Below are 21,903 nucleotides of genomic sequence, written 5' to 3' on the forward strand. Positions count from 1 at the left end.
CCTCCTGACTCCAAGGCTGGTGCTCTATTCACTACAATACCTTTTATTAAAAAGTGCAATAATATAACAACACATTGAATTTTTAGTAAAATCTACTTTGATTTCTGAAAAATATTAAAGGAATTCACATTAAAAAAGCATTTGTAAGGGTACATTTATACATAACAAATATCATTTTGTTCTGTTTGATTCAATGTTTTGAGCTGCCAAAAATATTTTTGGATCATGACCTATTACCTATTATGTTAGATAACCTTCCCAACTTCAAATCATCAACATATTGTTTTTAAATTGATTTCTTTTAATATCCAAATTAAATGTAAAATTTCATGTTAACAGGTTTTGCTGAATTTATACATTTTGGGTTATTTTATATTTGACTCCAAGTTGTGGAGAGGGCAAAACTGAAGTAATGACTGTGGGAGGAGGGTGATGAGGCAAACTGTTAACAGGAAAGTAAGGTGTTTCCCCTTTTAAGTCAAGGGTAGTTCAAGGGTTTTTTTCCCCGTTCTTTTAGAAAAGTTAGAATGCTACAGCACAAGATCTTAGGAATCATCTAGTCAATTGATTTGACAGACAGATGATGAAACTGAGGCCTAAAGATGAGAAATGATTTGCTCAAGTGACAGTCAAGATTCTAAGCATTTAAAGGAATGAAACAGATTATGCATTGACCTAATAGTGGTTTGTCATTCAATAACAATAATTTTGCAAAAGTATTACTCAGTAAATGCTGTCTACCCTCTCTTCTGGTATGAGGATTAAATAGCATATACAAATGTAATTTGCAAAGAATGATACAGTTGTAAGCTGATGTTAACAAAATAAAACAACTTTAATAAAAAAGTAGTAACATTATTAGGAAGCAGATTGTAAAATACAAAGTTATGACAATCATCAGAAGTCCCCACTGTCATACTCTCATATCCTCTCTCTTCCTCTGAATAGTTCTTTTATCAGTGCTCCATGTGGGGAAGATTGCCCTATGACTTGAGATATTTGATATGTGCTCTTAATAGGCTTGTGTCATAGATGCTGTGCATTTTAAATCTCTGTATACAATTCTCTTCAAAATGAAAATATCAGAATCAAAAAAAATACTATTGTCTGGAATCCTTTGCCTCTTCTGCTGGCTGAATCAAAGTATCTTTATGAGTCTTATATGAATTGCCAAGGACATTCTGGTCTAAAATCAGAAAAGGAGTTACAATATTATTGCCTAAAACAATAGAAATGTGTGATGCCCCTTGACTTGAATATGTGCAATTACTTTAACATCTAATTTATCAGTTGCTGTCGTATGTGCCACCCACAATTAAAACATGAAACAATCCCTTTGAGAAAGCTGAGCAATACTGATTACAAATTCATAAGGAAATCTTAATAAAATTTATTTCATTCTATCGCAAGGATTATTTGCTGTAAAAAAATGTCAGTTGCCAAGTTATTTGGTCTTGATTTTCCCCTTCGGGTTTCCCCTTAACTTTATTTCAATTTATGTTCTCAAAACCTTAGAGGTCACTTAAAGAACAACATACTTTTCTTGTCTTAATTTGGTCAATATAATTTCTAATCATATATTGATTGGTAAGCTGAAGCTGTTTCACTCCCAAATAACTAGGAATAAACCAGCAGTGCTGTCATAAAAAATGACCTATATACATTCTTCACCTAAATTAGGTTAGACCATACTGGGCTTCAAAGAACACTCATTTCAGTCAGATATGAATTTTAGCAATCTAGACCTTGGGGGCAAATGCAGCAAGCTTCAGATATTTTCCTCATGCTCTGGGATTAAATTAAAATGGTAAAAATGTTAAGTAAAAAAAAACCTTCTGAAGAATTTTACTAATTATGAAATCTAAAATTCTGAACTTACTAAAAGCATGACAAAAGTCCAAGCAGGCATACCAGTTTTTACTTCACATTAATGTTAAATATTTTAAGTTCAGATGTACAATGTTCAATATTCATATTGGCAAACCAGCTTGACCATGTGATCTGAACCATGTAAAGTTGAAAATCTCCCAAAAATAATTCCAAAAAACCCCACACATCTATTTAACTTGCCATGATATTTTACTTTGAACTGGCATAATCTTATTTCAAAATAGCATTTATATTAGAAAAATGTAAAAATCTAGCAAAACCAGATATATTGAGATTCTTTTTTTTCTGGGCTTTAACATTCATTATTTTTTTTTCTTAAATTCTCAAACTCTTTTCAAAACAATTTACAGCATCATCCCCATTTCCAGTCTGATTACATAAACATTATAGGAGAAGGACCTAGAATAAATATATAAGAAAAAGCCAAGACTGTGAAGCTAAGTGTATGCAGCAGATTATATCAAGGAAAAAAAAAGTCTTGGGGATGAAACAGGAATAACTGACATGAATAAGATTCCCTTCAGTCATCTTTGTATTTTGTTCCATGTTTAAGAATGAGTGTAAGGGGTGGTTAGGTGGCATAGTGGATAAAGCACCGGCCCAGGAGTCAGGAGTACCTGGGTTCAAACCTGGTCTCAGACACTTAATCATTACCTAGCTGTGTAGCCTTGGGCAAGCCACTTAACCTCATTTGCCTTGCAAAAAAAAACCGCAAAAAAAACCCCCTAAAAAAAATGAGTGTAAACTCCATATAATTGAAATCTCCCTTTTTGTCAATAGGTGTTTCTCTATATAGCTCATCTATTTTCTTCATCTGTAAATCGGTCCCCCATTGTTGTCAGCAACTCTCTCAGGTAATCTTCCTGAATGGTGCCTGTTGTTTCTTCATCAAAGCAAGCAAAAGCATTTCGAATCACGTCCTCTGGATCTGTTCCATTTAATTTCTCACCAAGCACAGTAAGAAACACGGTGAAATTTATTGGACCTGTAGTTTCATTCATCATAGCATCTAGGTATGCATCAGTTGGATTCTTTCCTAAGGAAGCAAACATGTGCAAATCTTCTTTGTCAATGAAACCATCTCTGTTTTGATCAATCATGTTAAAAGCCTCCTTGAATTCTTGAATCTGTGACTGCTCAAACATAGTGAATACATTGTAAGTTTCTTGTTGAAGACGCTACTTTGTGGTCTTTGTCTTTGCCTTTTTTGCTTGACATATTGGCTAGTGGATCCCACCATCACAGAAACCAAGCAAAATTCAAGACTTTCTCCTCCTGCGCAAGACCAGAGGCGACCAGCTCTGAGGTGACAGTGACCAGGGTGTCCCCTCATCAAATATTTTAAAAAAATACAAACTATGCTTTCAATAAACATTGTTTAAAATGTTCAACAATTTGGGTCAGGCACAGATATTTAGAGAAATCTCTAAAGAACCTCTTTCCAGTATGACAATCAATCATCAATGAATACCCTTTGGGTTTAGTCATTCAATCCATTGTGCAACCACACAACTGAATTGAGATCTAGCCCATAGCAATCCATCTTTTCCACAATCATGGTATATGAGACTTTGCCACATGTTTTGTTAACATATAATTGAAATATATCTATAGCATTCCTCTGGTTGTTAACCTGCCAAAAAATAATATGTATTTAGTCAGACAGCACTTGTTTTTTTATAAAGCTTAGCTACTTGTAATAGTCTCTTCCTTTTCCATATATTCATTTGATTAATTAATTTCCCTAATTCTTAATTCATTTATTCCAAGACCACCATCATTCTGAATAGCAATGACTATATATCTATTTCCAAATGGAAACTCCCTTTTAATATTGTAATTTCTGGTTTTAGCAATGACAGGGGCTTGGGAGAGAGTGCAAAGATCAAAAGAAAAGCAGCAAGAGTCAGGAGTCATAAGCCTTAATATGCCTTAGATCTATATGCAGACCTTCCCCAATTGATAAATGGTCAAAGGATATGAACAGAAAATTTTCAAATTAAGAAATTAAAGCTACATATAATCAAATGGAAAAGTGTTCCAAATCTTTATTGATTAGAGAAACACAAATTAAAACAACGAGATATCACTTCATATCTATCAGATTGGCCAAGATCTTTCAGATTGGAGAAAAAGGGGAAATGATCAATGTTGGAGAGGCTGTAGAAGTATGGGACATTGATGCATTGCTGATGGAGTTATGAATGGATTCAACCTTTCTATAAGGAACTATGACCAAAGAGCAATAAAATTGTTCATGCACTTTGACACAGCAATTCCAGTTCTAGGTCTATATCCAGAAGATATTATAAAAAAGGGAAAAGTCCTACATGTTCCAAAATATTCATAGTAACTCTATTTGCAGTGGCAAAGAACTTAAAATTGAAGGGATGCCCATCAACTGGGGAATTGCTACAAGTTATGGTACATGAATACTATAAGAAACTATAAATGGCCATAATCTAGAGAAGCATGGAATGACTTTATGGGGTCTGATGCTGAACAAAGGGTGTAGAACAATGTATACATTAACAACAACATTAAGAGATGAACACCCTTGACAGAAGCAGCTCCTCTCAGTAGTTCAGAGAGCTAGGACAACTGTAATAGACCGGCTATGGACAATGTCATCCCCATCCTGAGGAAGAAAAACAAAACAAAGCAAAAGTCATAAAAAACCTCAACTCTTTTGAATCTGATGAACCCTTTATAAAAATTATCTCTTATGTATCCCTTTCCCTTAATACTAATTCCTCACACCGAATATAATATAATTAATCTGTAAACATGTTAATCAAAAATATGTATGTATAATGGTAATCTGACTATTTGCCACTGAGGAGAGGGATGGAAAGGGAGAATGGAAGGAAATTTTGTAACTTAAAAATATGCATTTGTATATGGATGGAAATAAATAGATAAATAGTCAATGCAGGAATAAAAGATCTATATACAGACCATAATTCTATGATCCCATGTGAATCCTCACTCCAGTATCTGTCAATCAATTGCCCTGAAAATATTTTAAATAACTTAAAATGTATAAAACAACATCTGAGAATAAATATTAAAATTTAAAAGTCCAGAGGGTTACTCATACACCACTTATGTACTTAATTCCTAGAAACACAATGAAGAAAATAATCACTATTCAATGGAGGTGGGGGTAATTTTTATTTTCTATAGAATATGGGAAAAAATGAAGTAACTCCTTTCTCTGAGTTCCTAACTTTCTCTGAGAACAAGAAAAAAAAAAGAAAGGAAGAAAATAAGCATTAATTTCTTACTATGCACCAGATTTTGTATAGATACAAGCTGTAAAGAATCATAGTTCCTTCCCTCAAGTTTATATTCTTATAGGGGCTCCAAAAACTGAAGACAGTTCCAGCATAAACCAGCAGTAAAAATATACATGTTTCTTATGATCAGAGTATACCAGAAGCAAGGCTTTTATTATAATTGAAGCAAATTGTCCTGGGAGTTCCACAAAATAAGGGAGTAGTATGTGGAGAAAAATCAGTCATTTTAGGAGGATAGCAAAGATGAAAACTCCATGATGAGTGGACCATAGGGAATGTAGATTGTTTCAGGGTGGTAAGAATTGATACACTAAGGGTCATTCCAGAATATGTCCATAGTAGAAGACAATATTTAAAAATATCAGAAGAAGTCACAAACAAGGTTGAGGAAATAAAATTGTAACAAATAATTTATCACCTGTAAGAGCTCTATAGCAAGAAATGTTTCAACAAGGAAAATTTTAATGCTATAATTATTTACTAAAAATGGAGTCAAACTCAAATAGAAAAAGCATCCACTAAACTGTTAATAAGGATCCTTATAGCCTACATATTTATTTGGAAACCTACATGTTAATATTATCTATGTACAAATGGTTTTTTTTATTTATATTTTATTACATTTTTATCAGGTTGGCAGAAATCTGGAATATTGCTAAGTTTTATACATCCCTGTAACTAGGATGACTCATTAAGGTCTTGAACTCTTGAAATCACAAGATCACTTGCAAGTAAATGAAACTCTGGTCCCAAACATTTTCTGACATTTTGGTTACTTGCCACTTTCCTGATGTGTATACACATACACACACACACACACACACACACACACACACACATATATGTATATATATATTCCTTTTATTCATGTGATTCCCAAAAGATGGGATTAATAATGCTGGTGGTAATCCAAAATTCATAGGCAAGGCATTTTGACAATAAAGCCAATGTAATAAGCAGTTTATTATTAAAGCATAGTGTCAAGGTAAATGGAAACCTTAGCCATGATGTATCCCACATACATGAATTATATTCAATATCAGCTAATTTTTTTTAATTTTAAAAATATTTTTGCTGATATATTTTAATACCCTTCATTTTGAGTATAATTTTTTTATATCCTGCCCACAGAGCTATAAAATGTAGAAAAGATTTTAAAAGAAGAAAAAAAGGTAGTCTAGCAAAGTCCAATTTATCAACCATGTCTAATAGCATATATAATATTCCAAATCCATAGTCAACCAATTTTCCCATGAAGGAAAAATGTTCTAGCTATATCTTTTTTAAGAAAGACATTAGAAAAGTAAAATATGGCCACAGTGGACAAATAAGAAAGGGCCTTGAAAAGAATATAACATTAATAATAATTCAAAGAACTGAGCCTGGAAAAAAAACTTAAGTGAGATAATTCAGTTGAACAAAGCAAACATTTATTAAGTGCTACTTATAAGATGCTCTCCTAGACATTGAATGGTTCAAACAGTTACATAAGATTTTTAAAGAAAGATCACTTCGAACTTGGAGGAGGTAACATCTAGTGAAGACTGCAAGTAGAACAAACAAACTTCAAGTATAAAGAAGAATGTATTCTATGTGTGGGAGATGGTGTATGCAAATGTACAAGCTGAAGTTTGAGTAATTCAGTCTGAAAAAAATAAATCAAGTTTGATTATATTGTAGAGTTTATAGAAAGGAATTAAGATGAAATGAACTTAGATTATAAACCTATAGTTGAGTCAATTTGTGGAAAGACAAGAATGCCATAGTTATGGAGGTGGACAATAAAGAGTAACTGTAGGTTTCTGAGGAAGAAAGTGACAAATTTAGACCTACAATTTAGGATATGGTAATTATGTTTAAATATTTCAAGGAATATGACAGAACTATTTGTTAAAGATTCAGCAAGCAAAATTAGAACCAAAATAAGGAATTTTTGTGTACTGTTTGGTTTGGCTTTTTTACTCATTTGAAACAGCTACTTAAAAATTACTACCTTTGAAAAATTAGGGTCTTGTACTAAGAAAAAATGCATTTATCTGAAATTGAATGGCAGAAAAGAATTTATGATATAGGAAATTAGAGTAGGAAACCTCTAAAATATCTCTAAATTCTCAAATTTTATAATTCCTTCTTGATAATTCTTGAAATTTGAAGGATAATGAGGTGAAAAAAAGGGAAAACACTGGAGTCACTAAAAGCATTTTTTAAAATTACAAATAGTCATTCCAAACTCATAAATGGACTCATTTCAAAATGTGATTGTATTTATAGTAATGACAATTGGTTAAATAAAGTGCAATATAAAATTTTAATTGACTACTTAGACCTTTCCAGGAGTAACTTAAGTTCTTTTAATTAAAACATTGGAAAAATGTTAAACAAACAAGGAACTTTCATTTCTAAAATCTCTCTCTCTCACTCTCTCTCTGTGTGTGTGTGTGTGTGTGTGTGTGTGTGTGTGTGTGTGTGTGTGTGCATTAGGACTTTATATAAAGGCACACACACACACACGCAAACAGAATATCATAGCTTCTTTTTTATTTACTGTTCAAAAACTTGATCTAAAATTTAATGTTTCTCCCACTATTAATAATGAAAGAAAAAGCCTGATAATGAACTTTCCCGCCTAAACCTTTTTCATTTTGTTAACTGAGAAGTAAAACAAGTGCCAAGTTTCCTCATTATAAAAAGGAATTCAAACAGTGTTATGGTAACAGATTATTATGTAAGACCATTTTCATGGTCTGACTGTTCAGTAACTTGTAAACAAAGGTAAGAGCAATATTTATATGAGGGAACATATGCCAAAATAATTAGTCACAGGGAGATTTATGGATTTGATTTGGTGAACTTTTTTACTTTTATGACTCCTTTCCTTCATGTCTTTTGGAAATTTATTTGGTCATGTTTGTTACTACTGTTATGTTCTATTATTTGTTGAATAATTGGTATATATAATGATGGTTTATTAATATGGGTATACAAAACCACATGATGGTTATTTTTCAAAAACATGCTCTCATGTTAATTATTATTGAATTTGAAAATAAGAGGAGGGCAAAGATGCCAAATAAGATGGAGGAACAAAATCCCTATGAAGCATTTAGCAAAAACAAATGAACTATTAAGTTAGTTGAGGTATAAATTGCACTTTTTTGCAATCATAAATTAGTTCTCTCTCTCTCTCTCTCTCTCTCTCTCTCTCTCTCTCTCTCTCTCTCTCTCCCTCTCTCTCTCTCTCTCTCCCTCTCTCTCTCTCTCTTTTGTCTGTTAGCCTCATGACATCAATTTTTATGTCCACGTAGATACAACTCATATCTGAGTATCAAACTCCCTTCATATTTTTGAATTCCTGTTTTTGACAAATACCAACTGGCCATTTTTGCTATGATATCTCATCTTCTCCTCAAATTCCATATATCCAAAACCATACTTATTATTTGTCTCTTCACAATTTCTATCAAGGACTCATTTTTTTTTCTTTTTAACCAAGATTAGCAAACTCAGACTCACCCACAATTTATCCATCCCCTTCATTGTTCACATCCATTCAACTATAAAGTTTTGCCAGTTGGATATTCACTGCAATTCTTATCACCTCTCCTCTACACTTATCACCCTCCTCAGATGAGTCCCTCATTACCTCTCACATATAATACAATCATAACTTGCTATTTCAATTCCTTCCCTAGTTTCTTCACCTCTAATGGATACTCCAAACATCTTCATTGTGTGTGTGTGTGGGGGGATTTTTAAGAAACATATTTAAGTGAATTATTTTTACAGCACAAACAGTAAACAGTGCAAGTTCAAATAAGACAGAGATCACTTTGAACAAAAAATGTTCTGGAAAAGTTTTATACAAGAAGAGAATGGAGCTTATTTTTCTAGGAATGAATAGACTTTTGACAGGTAAAAGATTGAAAAGGGAAGGAATTTCATGCTTGTCATTTCTCAGGGTTTCTTACCATCAGAGGTCAGTCTCATGCTTCTTGTGCTGCATTTCTCTTCCTTAAACTATCCATTTCCTTGCTATCTTCCAACCTCAAATAAATGATATAATGTCATTAATTTTGTTTGGGCCTTAGGGGGCTATTTCTTCAATGTTGGGCTTACTATCTATCCATAAGAGTGGCACAAAAATATCATTCTTGCCTCTGCAATAACCAGACTAACCTCCAAAATTTTATGTTAGGAGGCATATTTCTATGTCAACAAGGAATTAAATCAAAGATACTATGAAATCTGATCTGATTGAACATCCATCTTTGTGTTTTTCAAGAGACTTCTTCACTAATCCTCGACAGGAAATCATTATTCTCATTTTACAACATCTATGTGACACTTATATTGAACCTAGGCTTATGGTTATCCTGGATGAGTAAGATATACTCAGGCAGCATTTAGTGATATGAAACAAGTGTGTCATCTGATCTTTGTCCTTCATTTTTGAAGAACATGACATCAGACAGATGACGTCATGACAAGCATGTAAATTTGGTTTGAGTGAGGGAAGTGCTGTACTAAGTCACCAACTTCATTTTCTCCTCCAGAATATCTGGATCCAGTGGCCAGATATGGATCAGGATAAATAGAGATGACCCTGAATGTAAGGCAATCAGGGTCAAGTGACTTGACCAGAGTCACATAGCTAGATAGTGTCAAGTGTCTGAGACCAAATTCCAAATACTGTCTTCCTGACCCCAAGGCCAGTGCTCTCTCCACTGCATTACCTAGCTGTCCTTGGTGTTATCTGGGACCTGAGCAGACCCAACCCTAATTTCCATTATAGGACAGATGTCAGTTTACTTTACTATTTATTATTCACTATTGACAATAGTAGAAAATTTAATGTTTGGATCAGGTAGTTATTTCATTAGTATATAAATATCTCTGTGTTTTGCAAAAAGGAAGATGTTATCTTCAAAGAGTAAGAATAGTAATATTCCAAAATGCTGTCTGAGGTCAGAAACAATGTATTTTCATGATGGAGTCAGAGTTGTAGAAAGGATCCATGATTAAAAAAGAGAGAAATCATTAAAAGTAAGCTATTATTTCTCAACAATTTTACATAAAACTGTAATTGTCATTTCATTGCTTGCCATCAGTTAAATATTCTAATTTGTAGTGGACTTCATTGAAGACTATGTAATAGTAAAATAAAAAGATACTTTAACTCAATATAAATATATTACTTTAATAATTCTTATTATTAATTTTGTTAAAAATTATGAAATGTAAACCATATTTTTCAATGAAGATTTCTTTTTTGTTTAACTTTTTGGATTTCTAAAGGGATTAAACAGAAGTACATTGAGATAAAATTTTATTTAACTTTAAAATCTTAAGTATGCTTTTACTTCTATGATATAATGAGAACATCACTGGAATACTAATATAAATAGCAGGTCCTCTAAAATATATGTTATACTAATCTCAAGATTTTGCTTTGTATAATTTATCAAAGAATCTGATATTTAATTGATATTGGAATTCCAATTTCTATAACTTTTAGTCTTAAATACCTGAAACTCAAAGAAGTAAGTGACTCGTATATGTTACCCCAGTTTATATGCATCAGAGAAAGGGCTTAAACACAAGCCTTCCTCAATCCAAGTCCAATTCTTAGCATGCTGCTTCTCTAGGACTCCTTTGTAATATACATTGAGAGCACTATCAATCTTATTAGTGAATATTGAATTTTTAAAATTGATAGCGAAATTAACAGTCTTCTAGATCAAGATATTCACTTCATAGAAAAGTGAAATCGAGAATAAGCAGAGTAAGGAATAGAACCCCGGTCTCTTGACTCTAAACTAATCATCTAAAAAACACAAAGTTCTTAGTATGAGTCCTGGCTGCTTAATCACTGGTGCTTACTACTTACTAATTGGTTACCTGCCTTCACAGGAATATTATGTATTTATCAGATACCATTCATAAATATGTGTGTATGTTCCATAGCTATACAAACATACACAAATACACACACATGCTCAGGGCTAGCATAGTATGATGAAGAAAAGTTGTTACAAGGTCAGAAAATACTAGATTCAAATAAAACTTCGGACAAAATTTCTAGCCCCCTGGGAAAGGTATTTGATCATTTTTACTCCAAAGTAACTAATATTTCAAGTTGGAGTGTAGATGATTATCTGCATTGGTAAATGGAAGAATTTCTTCTTTCTGAAGGGAATTAATTGCTCAGTGAAATCTCAAGTGCAAGCAATAAACTGCGAATGTTGTAAACAATGAATTTTGCCTTTATTCATTCATTTATTCATTCATTCATTTATTCACTTATTTATTCTGTATCTGTAAGAATAGAATTGGTTAGTGACATTACCTTTCTTGTAGATACTAAAGAAGTTTCCTGGTAATGAGATTAAATTAGCTATTATTAAGGGAGAAACCTTTCAACTACAAATTGGAATTAAAAATGTCAATTTAAGAACAAAAGTTTTCTTTCTTAGTCCTATTAGATTAGCCCCTAAATTTAGCACTCCTTTTACTGATGTTTAGCTCTCTCCCCCTCATTCTGGATTGACCCAGCCTCATCCTGTCTTTTCTCCCACTTTCCCATCCTGGGTTAAGTGGATTCTAGCTTTATTTGAATAGCTAGAGGTGATGTTTTCAAAATCTGCCTTCTAATAGTCAAAACTTAAAAAAATCAGAGAAATCCTCCATCTGGGGAGGTTTGGTTGCCTAGTCAGACTCCCCCTCCTTCCCCACACATGCCTGAGAAATTTCTTAGAAAAATATCAATCTATGTGTTTATTCATATATTTTGTTTTTCTATTTCTTAAGGTCAAACTCTGGACATTAATGTTAGTCCCTTAATGGGACAATCTCTGAGAATTAACAATGTTTAATCTAATTATTATGTTTTTTTAAGGTCAAAACTCAGTGAAGACCCCTCCTCACTTTTGAAGAATCTCTTCTTACTGTGTGTATATATACATACACACAAACATATACACACAAATGTATATGTGGACCTATATATGTATATATTTGCATATATAGATACACATATCTATATATGTGGGCGAGTAGACATGCATTATATTTATACACATATTTGGCTATTGTGTCTATGTCCCTGTATCTATATTCATGTATATGCATATACATAGCTTATCACCCCTATTAGAATATAATCTTTTGTGGAACAGGGGACTAAAACTTATTTAAAATTTTAATAGCTTATCACATATGATTAATACTTAATATATATTTATTAATCAAATGCAAGAGTCAATGCCTGTCCCCCTACTGCAAGCTTTCTCTTTATAAGGGCAGGTATTTAGAATATTAATGATTTTAAATGACAAAATAAATATTTTCACTTAAAAGTGCTGTTCAACTTTATTCTTTTAAATACCTGCTAGTGTGGGAAGTCACACTTATTATCAAAAGTATGTTATAACAATTAGCAATCATAAATTAAATCTGGGAAATATTGAATTCAAGCTCATTCAAAGTCATTTCCTGGCAAATTAGTTAGATTGGAGTTGGAAATTTAGTATAACATAACTTCCTTTGCAATTTATTTTTGTCTGCTTGTCTCAAAATTTGTGTTGAAATTTTGTGATACAGAAAAAGATTTTCAAATATAACATAAATCCTGAGTGGACTGCCTATCTATCTATTTTGTTATTGTTCAGTGGTTTCAGCCCTGTCTTTTTCTTCTGACTCATTATGGGTTGTCATTTTTTCTTTGTTTTTGGCAAAGACACTAGAGTGGTTTATCATTTCGTTCTCCAGTTAATTTTAAAGAGGAGAAAACCGAGATAAACAGAGTTACATGACTTGCTCAGGACCACACATCTAATGAGTATCTTAAATTATATTTGAACTCAGGTCTTCTTAACTTCAGCAGGTCTGGGTGATCTAATTACTACAGCCCATCTGTCCATCTATTATCTATCTGAAGGTCTATTAAAAGAAAGAATGGAGTAAGTCAAAGGGAAATAATGACTAGGGCTTAGGTTTCAGTTTTGTCTCCTACTTAGCTATTATATTATCATATAGAAATATATGTTGTGTGTGTGTATATTTTTCAGTAAAATTTTTTGTGTTTAATTAGTGTATACATATTTGGGTATATACAGGGGCAATTAGGTGACACGGTGGATAGTGCACTGGTCCTGGAATTAGGAGGACAGGAGTTTGAATTCAAGCTCAGACATTTGATGTTTCCTAGTTTGTGATCTTTTGCTAGTCACTTAATCCTTATTTCCTCATATCCAGAGCCATCCAGTTACCCTGATGGATATCTAGTCACTGTACGCAGATGGCTCTGAAGGAGAAAGCAAGATGGGTGACTTAGCACAGCACCCCCTCACTTAATCCAATTCACCTGCTTGTCATGATACCACCTCCCTGATGTGGCCTTCTATGAAAATGAAGGACAAGCATTAGGTTATATACATACAAATGTTTGAAAAAAAGCGAATGCAATTAAATCACACACATACACACACACACACACACACACACACACACACACATACACACATAAAGCCACATATAAACCCACTAATGAGAACAAATAGATGCTTACTGTGAGCAAAAGTCCATATAGGGGAATGTGCAGGACATGTTATGAATGAAGAACAGGGAATATAAAAATTTGTTAAGTGTATAAAGCACACAGAATCAATAAAAGCCCTTTATTGAATAAAGTTGTATATTATCCAAAAGGAAAGATAAAGGATTTTAATTTTTCATCAGGAATAAAGAGTTTTGTTCACAGGATTAGCATCAGGAGATCCAGGTATAGGGATCATTTCTTTGCAAATATGATAATTGGCAGCATTCATATAATGCCTTAAGGACCTCAAAATATCTTACAAATATAGAATAATTTTATCTTCACATTAATCCTGAGAGAAAAATGATATCATTAACCCAATTTTATAGACAAGGTTGATAAGAAAAGACAGATATTGTGACTTTCTCAGGGGCACTCAGCTAGTATTTGAGATAGGATTGGAACAGAGATCTTCACTCGAAGTCTGGAACTCTTTTCACAGTATCCAATACTACTTCATTTTGACAAATGAAATGTAAGAGAAATAATGGCTATTGGAAGAACTGTTGAGAGACTTCTTGGAGACTAAAAGTGACTTAAAACATATGCTAACATTGGTGATAGCAATAGAAATAGAAAAGGAGAGAATCAATACATGAGACACAATGAAATTTTATGTGTCAAGGTTTGTTAATTGATTTAGTATAATATGAGAGAATGAAGAGACAAAAATAATACTGATGTTTCAATAATGATCAACTATGTAAATGATGATGTTATTGACACCAACAGTAAAATCTTTTAAAAATGTTCTGCCATTTTAGGAAAGATATTAAGATCAGGTAGGAATAAATTGAATTTAACCTATTACATTGCACTAAGTCTAATATTAAATTTCATAGCTAACCATGAGATATGATGAACACATTCTTTGCACAAGGTTGACATACAAATATACTGCTCAGAGGAAAGGCAGAGCTAAAAAATACCTATTGGGAAATATTTGTTCATAACTGAAAAATAAGACCATATAACTCAATGAGATTTCAAAGGGATGAAGGAATATTTTGATTAAATAGTTCTATTATAATAATAACTTCTGTTTATATAGTACTTTAAAATTTGCTAATTACTTTGCACATATTATTATATTAGATCTTTACAGCAATTCCATGAGGTAAGTGCTATTACTTCATTCTTGTTAATGAAGAAACTGTAGCTGAAAGAATTTAACTGACTTGTACGTAGTCAAATGATATCAATTATTTCAAGTAAAAATTGAACTAATGTTTACCTGGTTCTATTTCCTGTACTTTATTCATTTGGCCATTCTACTTTTCTGTAAATATCCTATGTGCCCTGAAAAGTGAGATATGAATTCATCAAAGAATTTGAAAAGTAATTAAGTATTAAAGTAGTAATTAAATTAGTAATCTCAGTTCATGACAATAAGATTTAGCAAAATTTTATTCAGACATTTGACAATTTTGCTCATGCAATTTGTAGCAAAAAACTGAGAGATTTAAATTAGAAAGATTAAGAAATATATATATATATATATATATTCAGTTCTTTAATGTCTCTCCAGCAGTTTTTTTTTTTTTTGGCAAGGGAATAGTTAAGTTACTTGCCCAGGGTCACACACTAGTTTAATTATTAAGTGCCTGAGGCCAAATTTGAACTCAGGTCCTCCTGACTCCAGTACTGGTGCTTTATGCCATCCCAACTGCCCCATCTCCAGAAGCTACATGAGTATTTGTGCTTGACCATGTGCAATTTAATATTTTTATCAATGTATTGAGAATAGGTATAAATGCTTGACCTCTCAAATATGTTGGTAAGATAAAGTTGAGTCATAGTCAACATATTTGATGAGTCAGGGTTCAAAGAGATCTTGAGAGTCTATTACATTGCACTAAGTCTAATATTAAATTTCATAGCTAACCATGAGTTAAAAATGATTTTGCAAATATAAGGAAGATGTTATTAGAATAGCAGTTTCTCTTAGAGCTGAGTAATTTATTGAATTGCATACTCAATATTAATATTAGTCAAAAAATGTAATGTGATTGAAAGATCTATTAAGAGGGATTGTGTCACAAATTATGAAATTTATAATCACCTGTGCTCATAACTTTGATAATCTTTCTGTTGTGTTGTTCAGTTATTGGTGTCACATTTTAGACAATGTATTGTAAAGCTCCAGAATGTCAAAAGAAGACCAAAGATAAAAGCTGAAATCAACTATATAAATATGGACTAAAAGGAAATGATGATTCTTTGCTTAGACTAGACAAAATTTAGATGTAATATCAAAACCATTGTAAAGTATTTTAAGGCTAGTTTTATGAAAAAGGGACTAGCCATTCTTCTTGTTCCCATAAGACAGAAAATAAGGCAAATTAAAGCAGTATATAAGAATAAACAAAACAAAGAAATAAAATAACAAAAATTTTAAAAAATTGTTTGGTCAGAGAGTTATCAAACAGGAAATAATGGGTCATTTGCCCTCTGTAGAAGGAAAACTGCATGTACTTATCTGCTATACTACAATGATTCTTTTTCAAGTGCTGTTTTTTCTATATGTTCTGTGATGTCCCTTTTAATTAACATTCTATGATAAGACTATTTGTGATAAAACCAATATTTATATACTTATAGTTCACCCAGAGACACTCATATTGAAACTAGTACATTAAATTTGTTTTGAATGATTATTGGTATTTGTTTACTTGACACAGTAAGAGACATTCAGAGTAATTTATTGTATTTATTTTAATCCTTTATTTCATATATAATTTTTTTAGTTGTTTTTTTTTTGCAAGGCAAATGGGGTTAAGTAGCTTGCCCAAGGCCACACAGCTAGGTAATTATTAAGTGTCTGAGACCAGATTTGAACCCAGGTACTCCTGACTCCAAGGCCAGTGCTTTATCCACTATGTCACCTAGCCGCCCCTATTTTCATATATAAAGATCAAAAGTCATGAATTTTTAAAATTCCCATTTCAAAAGTGATTGATGGGGATAATATGATCTGTTTCTGTAATGGAATGAAATAGTAGAAGGAGGAAGGGAATAAACATTTATTAATTGCCTATATGTGACAGGCACCATTTTAAATGCTTTGCAATGGGATATCAATGCATATTAGAATGTAATTTTATTTACTGTAGTTAACTTTGCACAGCTAGTGTTGATAAATTTGGATGTGTGCTATATAAATAAAGGATTTTGAATTCATCTAGCTGACTATTATTTTGTTTTTTGTTTAAGGCATTTTACTATCCATTTGAAAAAAATCTTGTCATTTTATAATCTTTAAATATACTTAAAGCATTTTTATTTGATGGAAAAAGCAGACTTTTTGTTTTGCGTTGCTTTGTTTTAATAGGATTAAAAATAAAAGTATCAGGGATTTTCATAGCAATTTTTATTTCTCATGTACTGTCTTCCAAATTGGAACTTGTTCTATCTTGCTAGTTAAAATTCCAGGAATGTTTCTAGATGTTATTTCAGCTTATTGAAGTATTCCTTTGAGAATAATCAGAACAGTATGAGAACATCCGTATCATTTAGTAATTGAGTTAATGAAATATTATGGCTTCTGATATGAGTGACTCAGCATTTGCTTTTAGCTTTTATTTTTTAGATAGTATGTTTAGGAATTTATTTTATATAAAATATGTTTATTATAACTCATGAGAGATAGTTGTTGTAAAACCCCCACACATTTAACCTTTTCAATTTTGTTCAAAAAAATTTACATCAAATCAAAGTTTCACAAAGCACTGTTATAATGACCTTGAAAAAAGTAATTCTGAGGATCAAAAGTAGCTAGACATGAAAGAAGTGAATATATTGTAGAACTTAATTATTAAAAGAGAATCAAAGGTCTTATCTAATACCTTATTTTGCAGGGAGAAATAATCAATTATTCTTCACTTCATTTCTACTTATAGAACTAGAGAAAATAGAGAAGTTCATATACCTGTACATAGAGATAAATACATATTTAGAGGAAAGAGACAGACACAAAGACAGAGACAGAGTCTGGAATAGACAGGGACAGAGAGACAGAGAGAGAGAGAGGTAAGGGACAGGGGATTTGATATGGTTCCCCCACCTCAGTTTTTGTGATCACTATGTTCACTAATGAGTTTTAATGGGTTAATAGTGTGTAATAAACTAAAATTATTTTATGAGGTACATCTTCCTTAGATAGATATTGAATTAATGATGATGTCATTGACTGAGCAACAAATTAATCATATATTTGAGAACTTTAAATAACTAAGCCCTAGATAAATTTTGTCAATTCAAGAATGATACAGTTTATAAACAGGCATGCCTATGAATGATATCCCTGTATATGGGGGGTTTCTCTTTTCCCATCCTGAATAGGCTATTTGACTTTGAAGAAATACAGCATTTTTTTTTGTAGAGATGGCAACCAGTGAGAAACAATGGCACATTCTCCAGACAGACAGACATATTTAGAGACAAGTATTTCAAAATAGGAAGTATATTTTGAGAGCAGAAGACCTACCTAACTTTTCCAGATGTAAAATTATATTTTACAGCAACAGTAGACAAAATGTTTTGGTATCAGCTAAGGAATAGAATGGTGGACCAATGGAACAAAAGAAACAGTAGTAAATGACTATACTAATCTATTGTTTGATTAACCCAAAGACTTCAGCAACTGGGCTAAGAGCTCACTATTTGACAAGCTACTGAGAAAACTGGAAAATATCATGGCAGAGATTAGGCATATATTTCTCCCAGTCTATAAAAAGGTGAGGCCAAATTTGGTATAGACTTTGTACAATGTAAGAGACTCCCAAGATTACATTAAATTTATAACTTTTTGTACAAATAAAACTAATGTAACCAATACTAAAAGGAGAAGAGTAAATTGGGAAATAATTTTTAAAATTTGTTTCTGATAAAGCACTAATTTCTAAAATATATAGAGAACTGAGTGAAATTAATAAGACCACAAGTCATTCCCCAACTGATAAAGTATTGATATGAATAAGCAGTTTTCAGTTGAAGAAATCAGTTATTTATATCCATATGAAAAATGGTCTAAATTATTATTGATTAGAGAAATGTATATTTAAAACAACTCTGAAGTACAATTTCAAACCAATCAGATCGGTCAATATAATAAAAAAAGGAAAATGATCTATTTTAGAGGGAATATAGGAAAACAGGGACACTAATGCATTGTTGATAGAGTTGTGGATATGATCCAACCTTTCTGGTGGGCAATCTGGAACTATGGCCAAAGGGTAAAAAAACTTTTGATACATCAATACCAATACAAGTTCTGTATCCCAAAGAGCTCTTTTTTATTGATATCTTATTTTTCCAAACCCTTGTCATGAAAGTTTTCCAACATATATCCATATGAATATGTATATTTTCAGGTTACAAAATTTCCTTCCACCTTCCCTTCCCACCCCACCTCCCCTCAGCATCACAGAGTCAAGTTAATATTGTACATACACATTCATGTTAAAAATGTTTACAGATTAATCACTTTTGGTATAGGAATTAGGATTATAGGAAATAAATACATATGATTTTTTTTAAAAAAAGTGAATATAGTGTTCATCAGATTCTGAAGGGGTTTTTGTTTTGTTTTGTTTTTCTTCTTCTGGATGGAAGTAGCATTGTCCATAGCCAATCTAATAGGATTGTTCCAGGTCTTTGAACTGATGAGAGGAGCTGCATCCATGAATGTTGATCATCTCACGATGTTGTTATTAATATATACAATGTTCTCTTGGTTTTGGTTTCTTCACTCACCATCAGATCCTCTAATTTATTCCATGCTTCTCTAGAGTCCAACATTTATCATTTCTTATAGAACAATAGTATTCCATAATATTCACACTCTTCCCACCTCCTCCCCTCAGGGGTGAACAGTCAGGTTAGCATTGTACACACCTATTTTGATAAATATATTTACAAATTAGTAATTTTCAGTATGAGGAATAAGGATTAAGGGAAAGACATACACAAGAGATAATTTTTATAAAGTGTTCATAAGATTGTGAAGGGTTGTTTTTTTTATATGTTTTATTTCGTTTTGTTTTTCTTTCTCTGGATAGGGAAAATATAGTCCATAGCCAGTCAAATAGAGTTATCCTAGCTCTCTGGACTGCTGATAAGAGCTGTCTCCATCAAGGTTGTTTATCTTACAATACTGTTGTTGCTGTGCACATTGTTCCTTAATGTGAGAAGGAAAAGATCAATCAATATTTATTCTCCAGAGGAAATTATTTTAAAAAGGCTAAAATTAGCAAATATTATAGCATTTAGTCTTTGAAAATAATCTGGAAAGCAAAAGCACTAGCAATTGAGAAAATTTTATTAATAAATACATATATAGTTGTATTTTTTCATGTTTTTGCGGGTGTAAATGTTTAGTATTAAAAGAGAATTGAATGTGTTTTAATATGCCATAATATTATATATAATATGTATTTTAGTTCACTTTCTACTATATAAATAAATATATATATATATATATTTTATATATTTGCTTCTCAAAAGTATAAATGATAATATTTGGAAATACATATGTATGTAACTATATAAAATATTATATATTTCCAAACCACTTTATACACATTATATATCTCAGTAGATCATCATAACTTTTATGAGGTTCCATTTTTCTCCATTTTGCAGAATGGAGGCTCAGGAAATTAATTCAATTAAAAATCTGAGATAAGATTTAGGTCTTCATGATTCCAAATCTATTGCCCTATTCACTTTAGTTGAATTTTAAGGATTCAGTTATGTATGTGTTTTAAATGTTTGTTCTGATTAAAACTTCAATGAAACAAAAAAAAAGAGAGAAAAAAATCCTTCAGAATCTGATAATTTATAAAAATTATCTCTTAGGTATCTCCCTTAATCCTAATTCCTCACACCAAAAAGGGCTAATCTGTAAATATGTTTATCAAAAATATTTATATACAATGCTAACCTGACTGTCTGTCACTGAGGGAAGAGGGGTAAGAAGGGAGGGTGAAAGGAAATTCTGTAACTTAAAAATATACATGTGCACATGGATGAAAAAATAAATAAAAATTTCAATGAATAAAATCCTGTTTACAGTTTCGTAATGAAAGGTAATTTATAGCTTTATATATAGCTTTTACTATTATTACATAAAAAATTATTTGATTGAAGGTGATAAGGAGAAATATCGAACTTACACAATTTATATACACTTGTGAAAATCATGCATTTCTTTTTTAGTAGAAAATATTAAATAGAGATTTCAATCTGAACAAATATAAGTTTTATACTATCAAAGGAAGGCTAAATGTTACCCTAAGTAGTGAATTTACTAATAATTTTCTCTTAGGCAGCACAATTCTCTTACCCTCATTCAGTATCCCTGAATATATGCTTAAATTTATGAAAAATACTTATTCAAATTCATCAATGATCTTATTATATAAATATCCATAAATACCTTGCTAAAAAACTTTTCATTATTACTCTAATTATGGATGAGACTACAACCCTATGGAGGATTGGATTTGGTTAGTGGCACACTATATAAACCTCATCAAAAGATAATTTCATGGAAAGTATTCAGACTTCAGTATGTTTCTGCTTGATTTTGACCTTGATCGCTGAATAAGATAATGGGGATGAGTTTGCAAGGAATGCTGTCTTACTACTTACTACCCATCACAAGATAACATAATTTTAAAAATGGATTTGAATTTGTAAATATATAGTTGTGTTCATATCTTACCTTAATTCACAAATGGCATTGCATTCCACAGAGATGTTTTCTTTTCCTCTTCTATAGTTCTTTTATTTTCACTGCTACCACAAAATAAATTCTTGACTTTATTTCCTGAATCTCCTTCCCATGTAATGATCTGATAAGTGGTTCTCACATTTAATAACTTGTATGAGCTAGCTTTTGCTATTTCTTGCTTATCTGAGGACTTGAGTTTGAATATTTCCATTATTTGATATCTCTCTCTTATGTAAAGCAACTCACTTACTACCTTGATCAATAGTTTCCATATTTACAAAGTGAGGACTTTGGGTTAGTTAACCTAGCATGTCTCTTTTAGTTTCATATCAAATGAAACCATAATTAGAGAGATTTTATGAAGAGCCATCACAGAAATTCTT

The 21,903-nt window shown here is 31.7% G+C and overlaps 1 pseudogene; it reads right to left on the reverse strand.

Annotated features, from left to right (window-relative positions):
* Nucleotides 1-2,410: 2,410 nt before the first annotated feature.
* The window catches only part of LOC141492236 (myosin regulatory light chain 12B-like), a 56,582-nt pseudogene continuing 37,089 nt past the window's right edge, over nucleotides 2,411-21,903 (reverse strand).

This window comes from Macrotis lagotis, chromosome 6 (assembly GCF_037893015.1).
Source record: "Macrotis lagotis isolate mMagLag1 chromosome 6, bilby.v1.9.chrom.fasta, whole genome shotgun sequence".
NCBI classification, from domain to species: Eukaryota; Metazoa; Chordata; class Mammalia; order Peramelemorphia; family Peramelidae; genus Macrotis; species Macrotis lagotis.